Raw genomic sequence first — 17,852 nt, 5'->3', positions numbered from 1 at the left:
CTGTGTTCTGAAATTACTTCTTGGGATTTTTAGAATTTTATTTAACCTTCTTCTTGTCTAAAGTCTTATCTTTCAATTTTAGGTTTATAACAATAACATTACGTTTATTTTGATAACATTTAAAATGGTAAACATTCTGTATGGAGAAGGGATTTTCCACACACGACCATTATGATTCATTTTAGTCTTTGAAGAAAAAATAACCTGTTGGTTTTCTCGTGTAAGTCTTTGGAGGGGAAAAAGAGAGCTAAGTGGCCAAAGATAGTTCTCACCTGTGTGAAGCAGATTAGGGTTGCTATAGAGGCAGATAAAGAATTGCCACAGGACTCACCTAGGTGAAATACAGTTTTACTATTACAATGTTTCTCATTTAAACCCTAGGCTTGAGAGAATGAAGAGAAATATTCAAAGATTGGGTGTTCTTTCTCAGACAATTTCTAAACAACTAACTGGCTTTCTATGCCTTGGAGCATTTAATAGCACCATTTTGAGTTGGCTATTAAGTAGATTCATTGTTTTTATTAAAGTGGTAACCTGTTCAACACTTCAACATTTGTTTTGTCCTTTTGATATTGTATGTTATCACTGTCCCCAAGACACAGTAACACCCACATTAACACCGAATGAATTCATAATAAATAAAGCTATTACAGAAGTGAGCATGTTAATAATAGCAATTACAAAATATTACCTTTGAGAAGCATTTGTTTGTGAAGATTCTGAATACATGTATTCATTAGTTTAAATTTTAATGGGTGACCTAATTTAATACTTGATAGTGGGGAAAATAAACCATTAAATCAAATCAATTATGTAAAGAATTTCACACCTTCCATAAGTTTGTGTCAGTTTTATGTTTTCATGACAAAATACCTAAGAAAATCAATTTAAAAGGAGACAAAGCTTACCTTGGCTCACTCGAGATATTTCAGTTCATGAGTAATTGCCTCCATTGCTTAGGGTCTACAATAAGGCAGAATATCATGACAGAAGCACATGTATAGCATGGCTTCTTTCTGCATGTCAGCCAAGAAGCAAATTAAAATGAGAGAGAAGAGGAGAGGGAGTTCCTATGTCCTCTCTAAGGGCACACCCCAAAGACCTGGCTGACTTCCATTAGACCCCATCTCCTAAAGATTTTACCACCTACAATAGTGCCACAGGCTAGTTACCAAGCTTTCAGCATATGGTTTTTGGGGAACATTTGAGATCTATATCGTAACAATCTAGGAAAAATGATTTTCAGAACTCTTTTGATACTGGGAAGGCAGATGAAATTTCAGGTCATTCCTATAGAAGATAGCTTATAACATTTTTGTATCTAGGGAATTCTATGATATTCCACAAATAATGGTGACAACTCAGAGATACAAGGGTTTTAAAGCTATATGCATAGATAGGTAAGGTTATGTATGTATGGTATACATTTAGAATACCTGATCTATAAAAAGGAGAGGAATTTGATAACAACATAGAAAAGTGTAGCATATGATCAGGAGGCAGGGTCATAAAAAATTAAAGGACATTTTATTTTAAAACACAACTGCCTTTTTCAAAGTAGTAACATTTTAAGTTTGTAAATTGAAGTATAAGAAGCACTCTGATGCAGAATCTCCCACATAAAAGTCAATTAATGTTAGCTATCATTAACATGAGACAAATGTTCAGAGAAATTTGCAATAGCATCAGTTAACACGAAACATTTTAAAATTAGTAATAAAACATTTAAAGTATCTTTGGTACCACTGCCCCCAGCACAGATGAGCAGAGGCCCCCAGCAATGAGTTGCTGAGCCTTTTGGGCTGCTGTACCACCCCCCTCCCCCCAGAACAGAGGAACAGAGCCCCCCTCAGCACCAAGGAGGTGAGACACATGGGCACCAATGGGACATCCCCTGCACCTCCACACCAACTGAAATGAGAAGACATGTAAACAAGTCTCAAAAACAGACTTTCAGATCACCTAAAACAACCCCAAGGGGAAATGGGATGGAACAATCTGATACTCAACCACCTGGACTCCCTGAACTGGCAATGAAAGAGGATTTGGAATAAATGAAATCAGAAATAATTCCTCACATAACTGCAGAGATTGTGCCCATAGTACAAGACACAATTAATAAATATAGAGAGGACACAGATAAAAAAATAGAGGAGCTGAGGAACATTATAGAATCCCAACATAGGAAACAAATGGAATCCATAAAACAGATGCAAACAGATTTCCAGGAGATTAAAAACTCCATTGAAAGTTTGCACAGCAGAATGAACCAATGTGAGGACAGAATTTAAGATATAGAAGATAGGATTGCAATTAGTGACCAGGAAAAGAAAAATTCTTAAAAATAGTAAGGAACTATGAGAAATCAATCCAGCAGCTGCTTGATGATGCAAAGAATAATATAAGAAGGATCAGAGTCAATGAAGAAATAGGAGAGAGTGCAGAGGACACAAACACACACACAAAAAAATGTGCACAGAAGTGATGGCAGAAAACTTCCCAAGCAAGGGATAATAACTTGACATACAGATAAGTGCAGCATATAGAACTCCAAATAGTCAGGATCAAAAAAAATCTACACATAGGCAGAAAATAGTTAAGATTCCAGAAACCTAACAGAAGAACAAAATTCTACAAGCAGTTTGAGAGAAGAAACAAATTACATACAAAGGAAAGCCCATCAGAATCACAGTAGACTTCTGAACACAAACCTTCAAGGTGAGAAAAGTTTGAAGTGATGTATTTCAAATCCAGACGAAAACAGCCTCCAACTCAGATTGATGTACCCTGCAAAGCTATCTTTCAAAATTGATGGAGAAATGATACTTTCATTACAAAAAGGACCTTAGAAACTTCATGAATACCAAACCAGCACCCCCAAAATTTTAGATATTATCCTAGGAAAAAACAATGAGGATCACAACCCCAGGAAGCCATGCAGAATGAATCCATTGGGCATGGCAAGAAACTAAATTCAAAGGGGGAGAAACCAACAAAAAGAAAGTCATGACAATGATAAGTCAATACATGTAAGTTATAACCATCAATGTTAATCATCTCAACTCACCAATCAAAAGAAATAGACTGGCAGAATGGGTCAAGAAGCAAGACCCAACAATATACTGCATACAAGAAACACACTTAATTCAAAAAGAAACTCATAGACTGAAATTTAAAGGGTGGAAAACAATACTCCATGTGACAGTAACCCCCCCCAAATAGCAGAAGTAGCTATCCTCTTTGCAGATCAAGTAGATTTCAAACCAACACTGATTAAGAGAGACAATGAAGGACACTACATCCTTGTAAAGGGAATAATACAAGAGGAAGAAATGACAATCATAAATATATATGCACCAAAATCTAGGGTGTCCAACTATATAAAACAAACACTAACAGACATGAAAAATCAAATAATCACTAAAACAATAGTATTGGGGCCCTCAATAGCCCACTGTCACAAACAGATAGATCAACTAGACAAAAAAATTAATGAAATACTAGAACTCAATCAAACTCTTGAACAAATGAACTCACCAGTTGTTTGCAGAGTGTACCAACCCATGACAACAGAACAGACATTTTTTTCAGCTGCACATGTGTCATTCTACAAAATAGACACTCATAGAACATGTTTAAGTAAGTGCAAAGGAATTGAAGTTATCCCTTGTATATTATCAGAAAATATTGCGATGAAATTGGAGATCAATAGCAAAAGAATCCACAAGAATTTCATAAACACATGGAAATTGAACAACACACTTCTGAATAACCAATGGGTCAAAAAGGAAATTAAAGAAGAAATCAGGCGGTTCCTATAACCAAATGACAATGACAATAGAACATATCAGAATTATGGGATACAATGAAAGCAGTCTTACGAGGGAAATTCAAAAATGAATGTTCATATTAGCAAGACAGAGCAAGCTCAGTTACCAACCTGATGCTGAGCCTCAAGCTTCTAGAAAAAGAAGAGCAGGACAAACCCAAGGCTCATACAAGGGAGGAAATTATAAAGATCAGGGCAGAAATCAATGCAATAGAGACTAAGAGAATGATACAAAAAAATCAATGAAACCAAGAGTTGATCAGTGATCAGTGAAAGAATGAAAAAAATTGACAAACACTTAGCCAACCTTGTCAAAAAAAAATTAAAAAAAAGATAGAAAAGGCCCAAATCCATGTAATTAGGAATGAAAAGGGTGAAATTACAACAGATCCAGCAGAAATCCACTGGATCATCAATACCTGCTTTGGTAACCTATATGCCAATAAGATGGAAAATACAGAAGAAATAGACAGATTCCTAGATACATATGAATTACCAAAGTTGAACAAAGGAGACCTAAAAATTCTAAACAACTCAATATCAATTAATGAAATTGAAAACTTAATTAAAAACTTATCAACTAAGAAAAGTCCGGGTCCTGATGGCTTCACTGCCGAATTCTACAAGACATTTAGAGAGGAACTACTGCCATTACTGTTTAAACTCTTCAATGAAATTGAAAGGGAAGCAGTACTTCCAAATTCATTCCTGGAAGCAAGCATCACCTTGATCCCCAAAGCAGAGAAAGAACCAACCGAAAAAGAGAATTATAGGCCAATCTCACTAATGAACATAGATGCAAAATTCTTAATAAGATACTGGCAAATAGAATGCAGAAGATCATCAAGAAATTCATACAACCTGACCAAGTAGGATTCATCCCAGGGATGCAGGGATGGTTCAACACACAAATAATCAATGTAATACATTTTGTCAATAGAGCCAAGGGCAAAAACCATATGATCATCTCAATAGATGCAGAAAAAGCAATTGACAAAATCCAACATGCATTTATGATAAAAATCACCCCCAAAATTGGAATAGATGGTCTCTACCTCAATCTCATAAAAGCCTTCTATGAAAAATCAAAAAAATATCATACTAAACGGTCAAAAACTGAAATCCTTCACACTAAAGTCAGAAACAAGACAAGGATGTCCACTATCACCACTCTTCTTCAATATAGTTCTGGAAACATTAGCCACAGCAGTTAGACAAGAGAAAGAAATAAAAGGAATAAAGATAGGAAATGAAGAAGTCAAATTGTCATTCTTTGCAAATGATATGATATTCTATATAGAAGACCTTAAGAACTCCACCAAAAGTCTTCTAGACTTAATAACCAAATTCAGTCAACTAGATGGATACAAGGTCAACATACAAAAATCAATAGCTTTCCTCTACACAAATGACAGACTCACTGAGAGAGAAACAGGGTAAACAATTCCTTTCAAAATTGCATCCAAAAAAGCGAAATGCCTAAGAATCAACCTAACAAAAGAAATCAAAGACCTCTTCTCTAAAAACTATGGCACTCTGAAAAGAGAGATTGAAGATGATATCAGAAAATGGACAGACATCCCACGCTCCTGGGTAGGAAGGACCAACATAGTGAAAATGGCCATCCTTCCAAAATTGCTATATAGATTCAGTGCAATCCCAATTGAAATCCCAGCAGCATATTTCATGGACCTAGAGAAAACAATCCCAAAATTCATTTGGAACAAGAAGAGACCCAGAATAGCAAACGCAATTCTAGGTAACAGAGGCATGGCAGGGGGTATCACAATCTCCAACCTGCAACTGTACTATGAAGCTACTGTGATAAAACAGCATGGTACTGACAAAGAAACAGACCTGAGGACCAGTGGAACAGATTAGAAGATGCAGAAACAACTCCAGACACACTCAGCTACCTCATCTTCCACAAAGAAGCCAAACACCCTCACTGGAGGAAAGATAGCCTTTTTAATAAATGGTGCTGCAAAAATTGGGTTTCAACTTGGGAAAGATTAAAAGTAGATCTATATGTCTTACCATGCACTAAACTGAAATCAAAATGGATTAAAGATCTAAATATCCAAAGAGAAACGCTGAATCAGCTGAAACAGAAGTTAGGTAGAACTCTTGAAGACATTGGTGTAGGAAAAGATTTTATGAACAAAACCTCAGTTGCCTGTGAAGTAGCACAAACAATCAACAAGCAGGATCTCTTCTTACTAAAAAGCTTCTGCATAGCAAGAGAAACCACCAACAGAGTGAAGAGACAACCTAGAACATGGGAAAAAATTTTCACCTGCTGTCCCTCAGACAGAAGTCTCCTGTCTAGAATCTATAAAGAAATTCAAAAATTCAGACCTCCCAAATTTACAGACCCAATCCAAAAATGGGCATCTGAAGTAAACAGACATTTCTCAGACAGAGAAGTAGAAATAGCAAATAAACATACAAAAAAATGTTCAACATCACTGGTTATTCGAGAGATGCAAATGCAAACAATGTTGAGATTCCACCTCACTCCAGAAACAATGGCTGCTATCATGAAATCAACCAATAATAAATGCTGGCATGGCTGTGGGGAAAGAGAAACCCTGAGGCATTGCTGGTGGGAGTGTAGACTGGTGCAACCACTGTGGAAATCAGTATGGAGATACCTCAAAAAACTAGGACTGGAAGTCCCATTTGACTCAGCTATTCCCCTGCTGGGTATCTCCCCCAAAGAGTTAAAAGAATCATACCATGGTGATATATGTGCACCCATGTTCATAGCAGCACAGTGTGTAATAGCTAAATCTTGCAAGCAGCCCAGTTGACCATCAGCTGGAGACTGGATAAAGAAAATGTGTTCTTTTTTTTTTTAAATAAAATTGAGTACTACTCAGCCATAAAAAATGAGAAATTAGGACATTTACTGCTAAATGGATGTACATTGAGGCGATACTCTTAAGTGAACTAAATAGGACACACGTGTAAATACTGAATAGTTTCTCTAGTGTGAGAAACTGAAAGTATAAATAAGGACTAAAAGGTATAATAGATAATATGAAATAGGAAGAAAAGGGGCAAAGGGGAAGGGGAAGTTGGAAGGCTAGGGGAAAAGAAAAAAGGAAATGCAATCAATAAGAGAAAATGAAAAAATTGAAACAAAGTCTTTCTAAATAGGGAGGGATGGAGGGGTTGAAGTATGGGCAGGGGAAAGGGGAAAAAAATAAGAACAAAGAGTGACTACGTAAAAGTGCAAATTTCCATTGATGAATGTAACTGTATTGTATACTTAAAATGTACAAATAAAATTTAAAAAATCTTCAGTATTTTCATACAATTACACTATTTCCTTCCCACATTGACTTATGACCTACATGACAGTAATTTTCACTTACTGATGTATTTCATGTATTTTCCTGCCCCAAATATAGTAAACTTTTGAAGGCAAATGTATATCTTTTATACTTATATCTGAAGTTGACCCCTGGCTTAAAATACTACATACAAATAAAACTCAACACCCTTAGCATTTATATGAATAGTTAGTTGGTTGGAGTTCCTTCAAATAAAGAGAAACTTAGAAGGGATAGGCATGAATTATATGCTGTTATTTATACATAAGATTTATACAGAATTGTGTTTTATTTAAGTCTTAGAGACAACAGAGTAAGTCAAAAGACTCCATTATTTTATTTTGTTCTGTTAAAGTATTCCTTCAGTGTATCTTCTATGGCTTTGAAATCTCTTAAATCAGGACTTTTCATTATTCTTTGAAATAGATTAGAGTTTTTAATTGCCAGTAATAGAACCCATTCAGGCCATGTTAAATAGAAAATGAATTTTTAAGAGCATGTTGGATGACCTTCAGCAGCATCCCACCTAATTGATTTGTTATTTCCTCAGTTATATAACAAATACTGTATTTTGAGTAAAAATTATTTAATAAAACAAATAAAAATGATCAGAGAAGGCTAACAGTGAAAACTTTCTTCTATTGATTTTTGATGTTTGAATATGCAGTCATGCCTGTAAATTTTTTGAAATCAAAATATAGATATCAGTATAAAGAGGAAAAAGTGATAGTTTGATACATTTTTAATAACTAAATACATTATTTTTTAATTTTATTTTACACAAATTTTATTGTTTTTTTAAAAATGAACCACCTATAATGATTTTTAAAAGTTTAAAGTGGTACATACAAGGATAGATGTTATGCACTGTGAATTGAACTCATTTCCTCCACTGTTGATCAAAAACAGAGAAAAGTTCTTAGTATTCACATATTTAACATTTGAGATTTTTGCCTAAGTAGGGAGCTCTGAGAGTCAATGACATAGTAACTTACGGTTTTTCCGAGGTGACAATTTGAACACATACACAAAGTTCATAACTATTCCTTTGACTAGTCCATAAGGCTGAGCAATCACTGATTTCCTAATTGTGATTCTGTAAACATTTCACGTGAGGAATCAAATACAACAGTAATATGAGGGATCCATAAACTTAGGGTATACCTTCTACAAATGTCAAGGATTTATTTTATTCAAAAATTATATAAGGATTCAAAAAAATGTTCACCCTATTTTTAAAAAACATTACTCTAGTATCCCCCACTTAAGGGAAAAGTAAAAAGATGTCAGGATATGATATAATTTCCAAACTGTTGATATTGGGTGTATTTTGAATAAAATCAAAGGTTTAGGCATTACAAGAAAACTAAACAATTATAAAGTATGGTTTTGAAGAAATGTTCATGATCTAGGGTCCTGTTAAGAGAATATTCCATGGCAACATTTCCACCCACTTGTGTACTACCTTATAGATTGTCTATTGGAGAAAAAGAAAATGATATAAGATAAATTTAAGCAGCATTCAAAAAGAGATGTATTGTATTTGCTTTATACTTTTTTTTAGAACATCTGAAATTCTTTTTCTGCTTGAAAATAGGAGAATTCAAGAAACACAAATCTGTGAAAGGGTCTCCTCTTCTTAGTTTCGAAGCTAGTGTTGGCTCCTTATAATTCACGTTGCTTGTGCACCTCCGCTTAGGCAGACATATGGCTGTGCTTGCCTTATTCTTTTCTGGAGAAAGAGACAGTCTCCTGATTTTTATTTCGGGAAACAAGGGATAGAGGGAACATTGGTGATATCCTTCAGGCTCCAAAGGGGTGATGGAGGTGATGGGTGAGTCTTAGGTGGTACACTAGTAGGAGTTTTTGTTGGCTTAGAAACCTCCATCTCTTGCTTATCTGTGAGGTTTAGCGCTCTTTTAGATTGAGGTCGGGTGACTGATCTATCTGATGTGCTTGTGAGATTCTGAGTGTTCTTGCAATGGGACACATAGGGATCATCAGAATCATCTCCAGAACTGCTGGATTCAAAGGTGCTCACTTCAGACGTACTGTTGTTTTTTTTTCTGTTAGAATCAGTGTTGGTTTTTTGTCGGAAAGGAGTGAGATGAATACCCTCTTCCAAATTAAAATTGTAAGCATCCCTGGAACTGACAGATTCATCCAATTTTTGGGAGCAAACAGTTTTTTGACTTTTACTTTTGTTCCCTTTATACTTTGATGTAGACTTAGATTTTCTTCAGTTAGCTTTTCTTCTTTTATTTTCTCTTAGTTTTTTCTTACTTGTATACCTCTATAGTGACTTTTTTTTCAGCTTTAGATTCTAAAATGACTTCTTCCATTTTAGTAAACTTTCCTGTTTGAATCAGCCTTGGTGATAAATTAATTTTGTTTGTGTTCCATTTGCAGACATTTTTTTCTTCATTGTTTGGTATGTGCATGTTGACTCCTGGGTCTACATATCTGATTCTTTCCAGTTCAAAAGACTGCCCTTCCAAATAAAGATTGCCTTTCAAATAGTTTCAAAATTATCCAAGGTATCAAATTGATTTAGACCGTTAAAATGTTCCTTTACATGGCGAAGGAGAGATACAATTCTAGGTAAGACATTAGCAGTAGACTTAGCTTCCCTTGAATCAATGTTAGATCCCACTGTGTCTTGATGAGTAGAAAGTATTTGCTTTTTCATTTGGGATGATTGTCCTTGTCCTGGAAGGTCAGTTTCTTGAAAAGGAACTTGCGGTAAATCTTTTGCAAATAAATCCCTGGGATAGTCATCATTATTGGAGTCCATCCCTGAGAGACATAATTCCTGGTTCTGAGCAGTATCTTCTGTTTGTTGTGAAGTAAGTTTTTCTTTCAGTGCATATAGCTGACATGCAAGGTAGTAACATTCTTTTCTCAGCTGTAGGATGATATCTTGGGCTTCTCTCACTTTGGATTTTTCACTTTCCAAAGTGCAAAGTAACATTCTGTTGTTTTCTTGGTTATTTTTCAACAGTGTACAAGTGTTGATAATCACTTGGCATAGTGCAGGTATAAAGGATCTGTGTTTGCCAATCTCTGCCAAGTTTTTATTCCTTTTCTCTTTCATTCGCTTCTTTATGTCTTCAAGACTATCTTGAAAGGACTTTTCCTGGCACCTTTTCTTGGCCATCTTCTGCCTCTGTCAGTACTTCTGCAGCTGTCGCCCTCTTCCTCACATCCCAAGATTCGTCAAAGCTGCCCCGCCTCGCTTGAGCCCCGCGTTCCAGCGCTCCAGACTTGCGGTTCTGTCTCGGGTGGCCCTCTACTACCGCCGCCACATTCGAAATTCCTAAATACATTTTTTTAAAACTTGAAAATTTCTTTGTATATTAGTAGATTATAATAATACATAATGCCATTACTCTTTCTACATTTAAATCTTTTTTTTGCACTTTATTAAATTCTTTTATTGATACATTGTAGGTATATAACACAATTACACTTCTCATTGGGAATTGTTCCTTTACATAATGCATCTTGGTTCTTATTTTTTCCCCATTCCTAACCCTCCCTTCACCCCCTCCACCCTTCCCTATTTACAAAAACTTTATTTCCATTTTTTCCATTTCTCATCATTTTTCCTTTCCCTTCTTTCCTTTCCCCTGCCCTTCCCACTACCCCTACCCCCTTGGACCTTTTCTTCCTATTTTGCATTATCAATTATTCATTCTAATCATTGGTACATTTTAGGTATACAATATAATGACATTCATCATTGGAAATTTGCACCTTTACATAGTTTCTCTTGGTTCTTATTTTTCACCCTTGCCCAGCCCTCCCTTCAACCCCTCCATTCCTCCCTATTTACAAAGATTTTGTTCCTATTTTTCCATTTTCTCATATTAATCCCATTACCTTCTAACCTTTCCCCTATCCCTTCCACTTCCTTCCCCTTTGCCCCCTTTCTACCTATTTTACATTACCTATTATACATTTTAGTCCTTATTTACACTTTCAGTTTCTCACACCAGAGAAACTATTCGGTATTTATACAATTACATTTAAATCTTAAATTTGAAAAATTTTCAATGACTATCAAAATGGATTTTCTTTCTGTATTTAATAAACCATGTAATATTTGTTAATCATTCTTTACATGTAGTTCATTAAATACACATTTTATTAATTTCTAATTTGACTTTTTTCCACATGAAATGACAGTTATATAGACCATATATATGTGTGTATATATATAATATACATATTAAATATGAAGTGATAGACTTTTGAGACCTGATGTACAGTAGGCTACTTAAGGTCATTTCCCCCTTAAGTATAAAAACTGTTTTACATTTAAATGAAATATTTGAAAATTTTGCAAAGATTTTCTGTTATTTTTCATTGTTTGGGACAAGATTTACTATGTTTATTACTAAATGTTAAAATTGTTTTTCAGTTTAATCTGAAATCAGAAGGTGCTGTATTTAAATTTAGAATTTTTATGTTTCCTTCATTCAGCTTTGGTAATTTATATGTATCTAGAAATCTGTCCATTTCTTCCATGTTTTCCATCTTATTTGAGTACAGGTTCTTAAGTAGGTATTGATGATCTTCTGTATTTCTACAGGATCTGCTGTGATTTCACCTTTTCCTTCCTAATTGTATGGATGTATTTTCTTTCCTTTTTTTGATAAGGTTGGCTAAGGATTTGTGTATTTTATTTAATCTTTCAAAGAACTAACTCTTTGATTCATTGATTCTTTATATTGTTTTCATAGTCTCAGTTGCATTAATTTATGCTCTGATTTTTATAATTTTCTCCTTCGTACATGTGGGTTTAACTTGATCTTCTTTTTCTAGTAGTTTGAGGTTTAACATTAGGTTGTTTACTTGAGCTGCTTCTGTTTTTCTGATGTCAGAATTCACTGTTATAAATTTCCCTCACTAGACTCTTTTCATTGTGTCCCATAAGTTCTGGTATGTTTTACTGGCATTATCATTTAATTTTTTTCTTTAATTTCATCTGTGACCCATTGGTTGTTCAGAAGTGTGTTATTTAATTTCCATGAGTTTAGGCAGTTTTTGTAATTTCTTTTGCTATTAATTTCCAGTTTCATTGCATTGTGGATAATTTCATGAGATAGTATTCATGGTATAATTTCAACTCCATTGCATTTACTTAAGCATGTTCTATGAGATAGTATTGCTATATTTAAATGTATATCCTTTTTTTGAATCATTGTTACATAACCAAGGGCAACCACTTTTGATCTCTGTAAACCTCAGCTATGAAGGGATGATTTTTCAAGGTTGATGGAGCCTTCTCAGAAGTACTTAGCCCACTCTTGGTACACCATACAGGTGGAACTAAGTATATAACTGTGGATGCATCTGAGTGGGGTTATTTTTTGGTTTATTTTTAAGTTTGCATGCTTAATTTCTGCTCAAAAAGATGAAACTGTTGAAGTGAATCTCACGACAATGTTCAGTCTAAGTAGTTAACATGTGGAAAGGAAAATCTAAAGTATAATCTAAATAATGCTTATTTACACACACATGCACATGCAAACAAAGAAGCTGTATAGTTGTAACCCACATGCTTGTATGCTGTGGGTTGATCAGTGTTTTAGTGCACCAGTTGACTACGTGATAGCGCCCTGTTGATTCAGCCTCTGCTCTCTCAGTGGTGTGTTTGGAGTGTCTGGTGCCATTGGTAAACTGTTTAAAACAATCCCCAAAGAAGCAAAATTTGGGAGATCCAATTTTGTTACAGCTGCCTTTATATGAGAACAAGACACAGACTTATGATTATAACAAATAACCAAATATTCTAAGAAAAACTCACTTGGATATTTAGATGATGAAAAAGTGAAACACGTGGTTAGAGAAAAAAAAGATGTTTTCAATCAGAGCTGACCAGCATTTACGTAACTTTAAGGAGAATAATTTTATTTTCTTTGTGCTTTTAGGAGTTTGGGACTTTTCTAAAGAAAGGCAGAATGTACATATTCTTTTTTTTTTTCTCTTTTTTTTTTGGTACCGGGGATCGAACTCGGGTCCTTGCGCTTGCGCAGCAGGAGCCGGAACCACTGAGCTAAATCCCCGGCCCGGAATGTACATATTCTTAATTTGGGAAGTTTGGAAATCCTGGACCAGCAGTCAAATATGGTTCAGAATACATATTTTCTCTGATAATTTTATGGTACCAATAATGGTATATAGAAAAATTCTATTCTTATTAAGTATAAAATAAAACTTACATAATGTTTTAAATTGCCTAGTTTTAATGACCTATTTTTAAACTAATATAAGAAGCAAGTATGGGAGTTCTAATACTTCCTTTGAACTTCTTTCTATTTACCAGTTTTTAAATTCAGCCCAGTTACAGCTGTTCAGGTATAATAATTCCCCAATGAAGCCCTTTTGGTGAATTGCTAAACACACAGAAGTGTAAATTACCAAATTAATAATATGTGTCAAAAAGTATCAAGCAAAAAATGTCCCTGTAGTTTCTAATCTTTCCTAGATAAAGGTACATATTTAGCATTAAACAAACTACACAGTGGAGTGCCAGCTTTTTAAAAGTTTTTTTTTTAAGTTTTCCTCTGGAGGATGTTAGAAGCTTCTGGAAAATGGCTTGTATGATACTTCGGAACTTGTTCTACCAATAATTAGCCATATTAAAACTGTGTTGTCATCTACACTACCTGATAAAAATCCAAGAAAATACACTGAGAAAAAAACAGGTGAAGATATCTAAACACAGGGTAAGCCATGCCATTCCAGAGTAAAAATAAAGGCAGGTTTGATGTACATAAATGGGGAAGCTGGACTTCCTAGCCCATGCACCTTCTGGTGGTGTCTCCAAGGGGCTGGGTTTCTTTCCAGCATGTCAGAATCAGGAAGTTCTTTTTCTTTGGTGACTCATGGAGCCAAGCCTAAGTGCTTCTATAGCAAAGAAGGAACAGTATCATGTTTTGTTTTGGTTTGTTTTTATAATTCAGCCTCAGAAGTCATGTGGGCCATATCCTATTAATTACAAGTCAGTCACTAAGAGGAGCCCAGATTCAAAGGAGCAGAGAGTGACAACATCTCTTACTAGAATGAGTTGGCAAAAAGATTTATGGATGTATTTTAAAACTGCTATAGGTAAATTATGTCAGCAAGTTCTCATAACACATATTACATTAACTTAGATTTTCAATTTTGGGTTTTATGTCAGAAGCCAAAAATGGCATTGAAGCAGAGATATACAAGTTAGCATACACATAGATTTCCTTCCAGTTAATTGATCAGTGATCAAATTCTTACTTGTGATGATACTAAATATCAAAAAGATGATGAAAAGATGAAAAACTCTGAATATGGATAAATTATAGATAATATCTTTTAGCTAAATTTTGAAGAATGTTGAGTTTTTCAACACCAAAGAGTCATGGGAATTTCAATAAGTTAAACAAAGTGAGAGAATTGAGTCTTCTCCAACTCACAGTGGTACAGACCCGCTGTCTTCCATAGAACCTGTCCCAGTAGTCTCATATTTGAGTGATAATAATTTAGTAGCAATTATGGAATGTACCTTACATTATGTTCATTTTCCTGTGTGCCTTTTAATTTTTATTAGTACACGTTTTCAATACATAATGATTATATTCACTGTGGGGAAGTGTAAATGTACATAACACATCTTGATTCTTTTTTATCTCCTTCCTCCCCCTACCTTCACCTTCCCTCTATTTCTCAGTCCCCTTCCTATTTGAAAACCATCTATCTCCCTTTTCCTATTATCTATCATTTATTTTGCTCTTCATTTATATTTTGGGTTTCTCATGTAAGAAAACCATGCAATATTTAAGCTTGCATGTGTAAATGTCTGATATATTTCACATAACATAATGGTCTCAAGATACATCCATTTTCATACAAATGACTCAGACTTATCCTTCTTTATGGCAGAATAGTATTCCTTCATGTATAAATACCATATTTTCTTTTTTTTTTAATATCATATTTTCTTTATCCATTGGTTTGGCTATTATGAATTGTGTTACTAAAAAACATGGGTATGCATATATCCCTGTAATATGATGCCTTTAATTCTTTTGGGAAGAGAAGGGGAATTGCTTACATGAGAAGAATAGCTAGGTCAAATGGAATTTCTAGTTACAGTTTTTTGAGGAATTTCCATATTAATTTCCATAGTGGCTATACTAGATCACATTCCCAACAACAGTGTAGAAGGATTTGTATTTCCCCTTGTAGGCTCTCTAGCATTTGTTGTTACCTGATTTCTTGAATATGGCTATTCTTTCTGGAGTACAATGGAATTTTAGTGTTGTTTTAATTTGTATTGCTCTAATGGCCAGAGTTTGAACATTTTTAAATGTATTTATTGACTATTTGTACTTCTTCTTTTGAGAAGTATTTATTCATTTCAGTTGCCCTTTTTTGGTTGGGTCTTTTAGTTTGGGGAGGGGTCTACTTTTTAAAGTTCATTACATATTCTAGATATTAGTCTTCTTGCAAGCAATAGCAGGCAAAAGTGTTCTCCTATGCTGTCTCTTCACTGTGTTGGTTGTTTCATTTCCTGGGTAGGAGTTTCTTGGTTTAATGTAATCTCACTTATTTATTTTTCTTATTATTTCTTGTATAATTGGGGATCTGTTTAGAAAGTCCTTGCCTATGCCTACGTCTTCAAGAGTTTTACCTGTTTTATCTTCCAGCAGATCAAGTGTTTCTGTTTTAACATTTGATCTTTAATCCATTTTGACTTTAGTTTAATACATGGGGACAGATATTCAATCTTCTGCATTTGGATAACTGGTTTTCTTGCACCATTTATTAAAGAGGCTATGTTTCCTTTCATTTATATTTTTGATCTCTTTGATAAAGATCAGATAGCTGAATATGGGTGGAGTTGTTTCTGTATCATCTATTCTGTTTCATTAATCTACAAGTCTATTTTCCTTGTCAATACAATTCTGTTTATATCACTGTAGCTTTGTACTATAACCTGAAGTCCAGGATTGTGATGTCTCCTGCTTTGCTCTTGTTTCCTAGCATTTCACTATCCTGGGTCTCTTTTGGTTCTATATAAATTCTAGGATTGCTTTTTCTAGTTCTGTGTGGAATGCTACTTGTATTTTGATTGAGATTGCACTAAATCTGTATGTCAGTTTTGGAAGTGTTATGTTCATTTTTGTTTTATATTTTAGGTTTTATAAATGTGTAAGTGCATAAAAAGTTTACCAGTTTTACGTTTATACATTTTAGATGGCATTACAATAGAAATAATTTAAATTTTAAAAAGAAATATTTGGGGACTGAGGATTAATTTTCTTGGATATAAGAGATCTGATTCATTATAATACACACAGGGCCTTCAATATGGTCTGTGTAAAATTGTCATTAAGAAAAGAGTGTCAATATCCTTCCATAAACACCAGAATAAAAAGAAAAATGTGTCTGCGTCTAAAAGCCTAGCTAGGTTATTTTGAACATGTTTTCTAAATTTTAGCAAGTGTTTATTTATACCATGCTGAATAAAAGATCTACACTAAAATATGTTTTATAAAGTGAAAATTTTACACCCTAATATTTAAAATACACAGTAGAACAGGTGTGATCATAGAGTTCATGATGGAGGTTTCTTTAGACTGAGAAAATTCCCCTTATAATAAATCATGTTATTCCTGCTGTGTTGAAAGATATTTTCTACGGTTGGTCAAGTTCAATTAGCAACTCTTGAATTCAGTGTTCCGCATATCCCTATAGAACTTCTATTTATTTATTTATTTATTTATTTATTGGTATCAGGGATTGAACTCGGATCCTTGTGCTTGTGCAGCAGGTGGCGAAACAACTGAACTAAATCCCTGGCCCTTAGAATTTCTATTTAAAACTATCAAAACTCAATGTGAAACACTTCAAGTTTGATGATAGATTAAATTAATCCTAAAATATTATGCAAACACTGTGAATTACTGTGATGCTTAAATTTAGGCTAGATATGTTCATGAGGAAAGATGATAATGATGATGTAAAGTGAAGTTGTCATCTGTATCCTCAGCAGCAACTATGTATCCTTGGCTAGATGCGTAAAGAAAATAACCTGTTAAAGCATTATTCGAATACTAGTGCTTCTTCAAAATTTCATTTGGAAGATTTGAAAATAAAAGAAAAAACACAATCAAGGAAAAGACTCCTGACTCCTTAATTAAAAATTTCCCTAATGAATATTTTCATAAACATACAAATTTTTAGTAACTGTCATTTTACCTGGTAAAGATACTTTGTTTCTCATAAGCAAATGGATGAACAATGGTTGCTGTTATTGTTCATAAAGGCTATTTAATAATACATTCTTAAAGATGACAATATAAGCAATTTTTGTGCTCCTTTCCTTTAGCAATGGTTCTGATGTTAAGGGAACAGCCCCCACAGGGTAGTAAATTTGCCTGTAATAAAACTTAATCAACTAAGGTCTGTCTCAAGTATTTTTCTCTTGCACAGTTTCTTATTTCAAAGTGATTGTAAATGTTTTATAAAACTTAATATTTTGAGTACAAACCATTGTTATTATTATTAAAGCAAAGGTTATGCTCAGAAGCATATGAAATTGATAATAAAAATAAAAGCTAGGATTTATTGAGTAATCTTATTTGCTGTGTGTTGGGCTAACTCCTCCACATTGTACCATCTTTTAAGCCTCACAAATC

The 17,852-nt window shown here is 34.2% G+C and overlaps 1 pseudogene; it reads right to left on the bottom strand.

Moving 5' to 3' along the window:
* Window positions 1–8,678: 8,678 nt before the first annotated feature.
* LOC101699445 (shugoshin 1 pseudogene) lies at window positions 8,679–10,324 on the bottom strand (annotated as a pseudogene).
* Window positions 10,325–17,852: the final 7,528 nt, after the last annotated feature.

The sequence above is a fragment of the Heterocephalus glaber genome, unplaced genomic scaffold (assembly GCF_053883595.1).
Source record: "Heterocephalus glaber isolate CG9 unplaced genomic scaffold, H.glaber_assembly_v1.0 deba00001461, whole genome shotgun sequence".
Classification (NCBI taxonomy): Eukaryota; Metazoa; Chordata; class Mammalia; order Rodentia; family Bathyergidae; genus Heterocephalus; species Heterocephalus glaber.
Note: the sequence above shows the minus strand (reverse complement) of the source record. Positions and strands in the feature narration are given on the sequence as shown.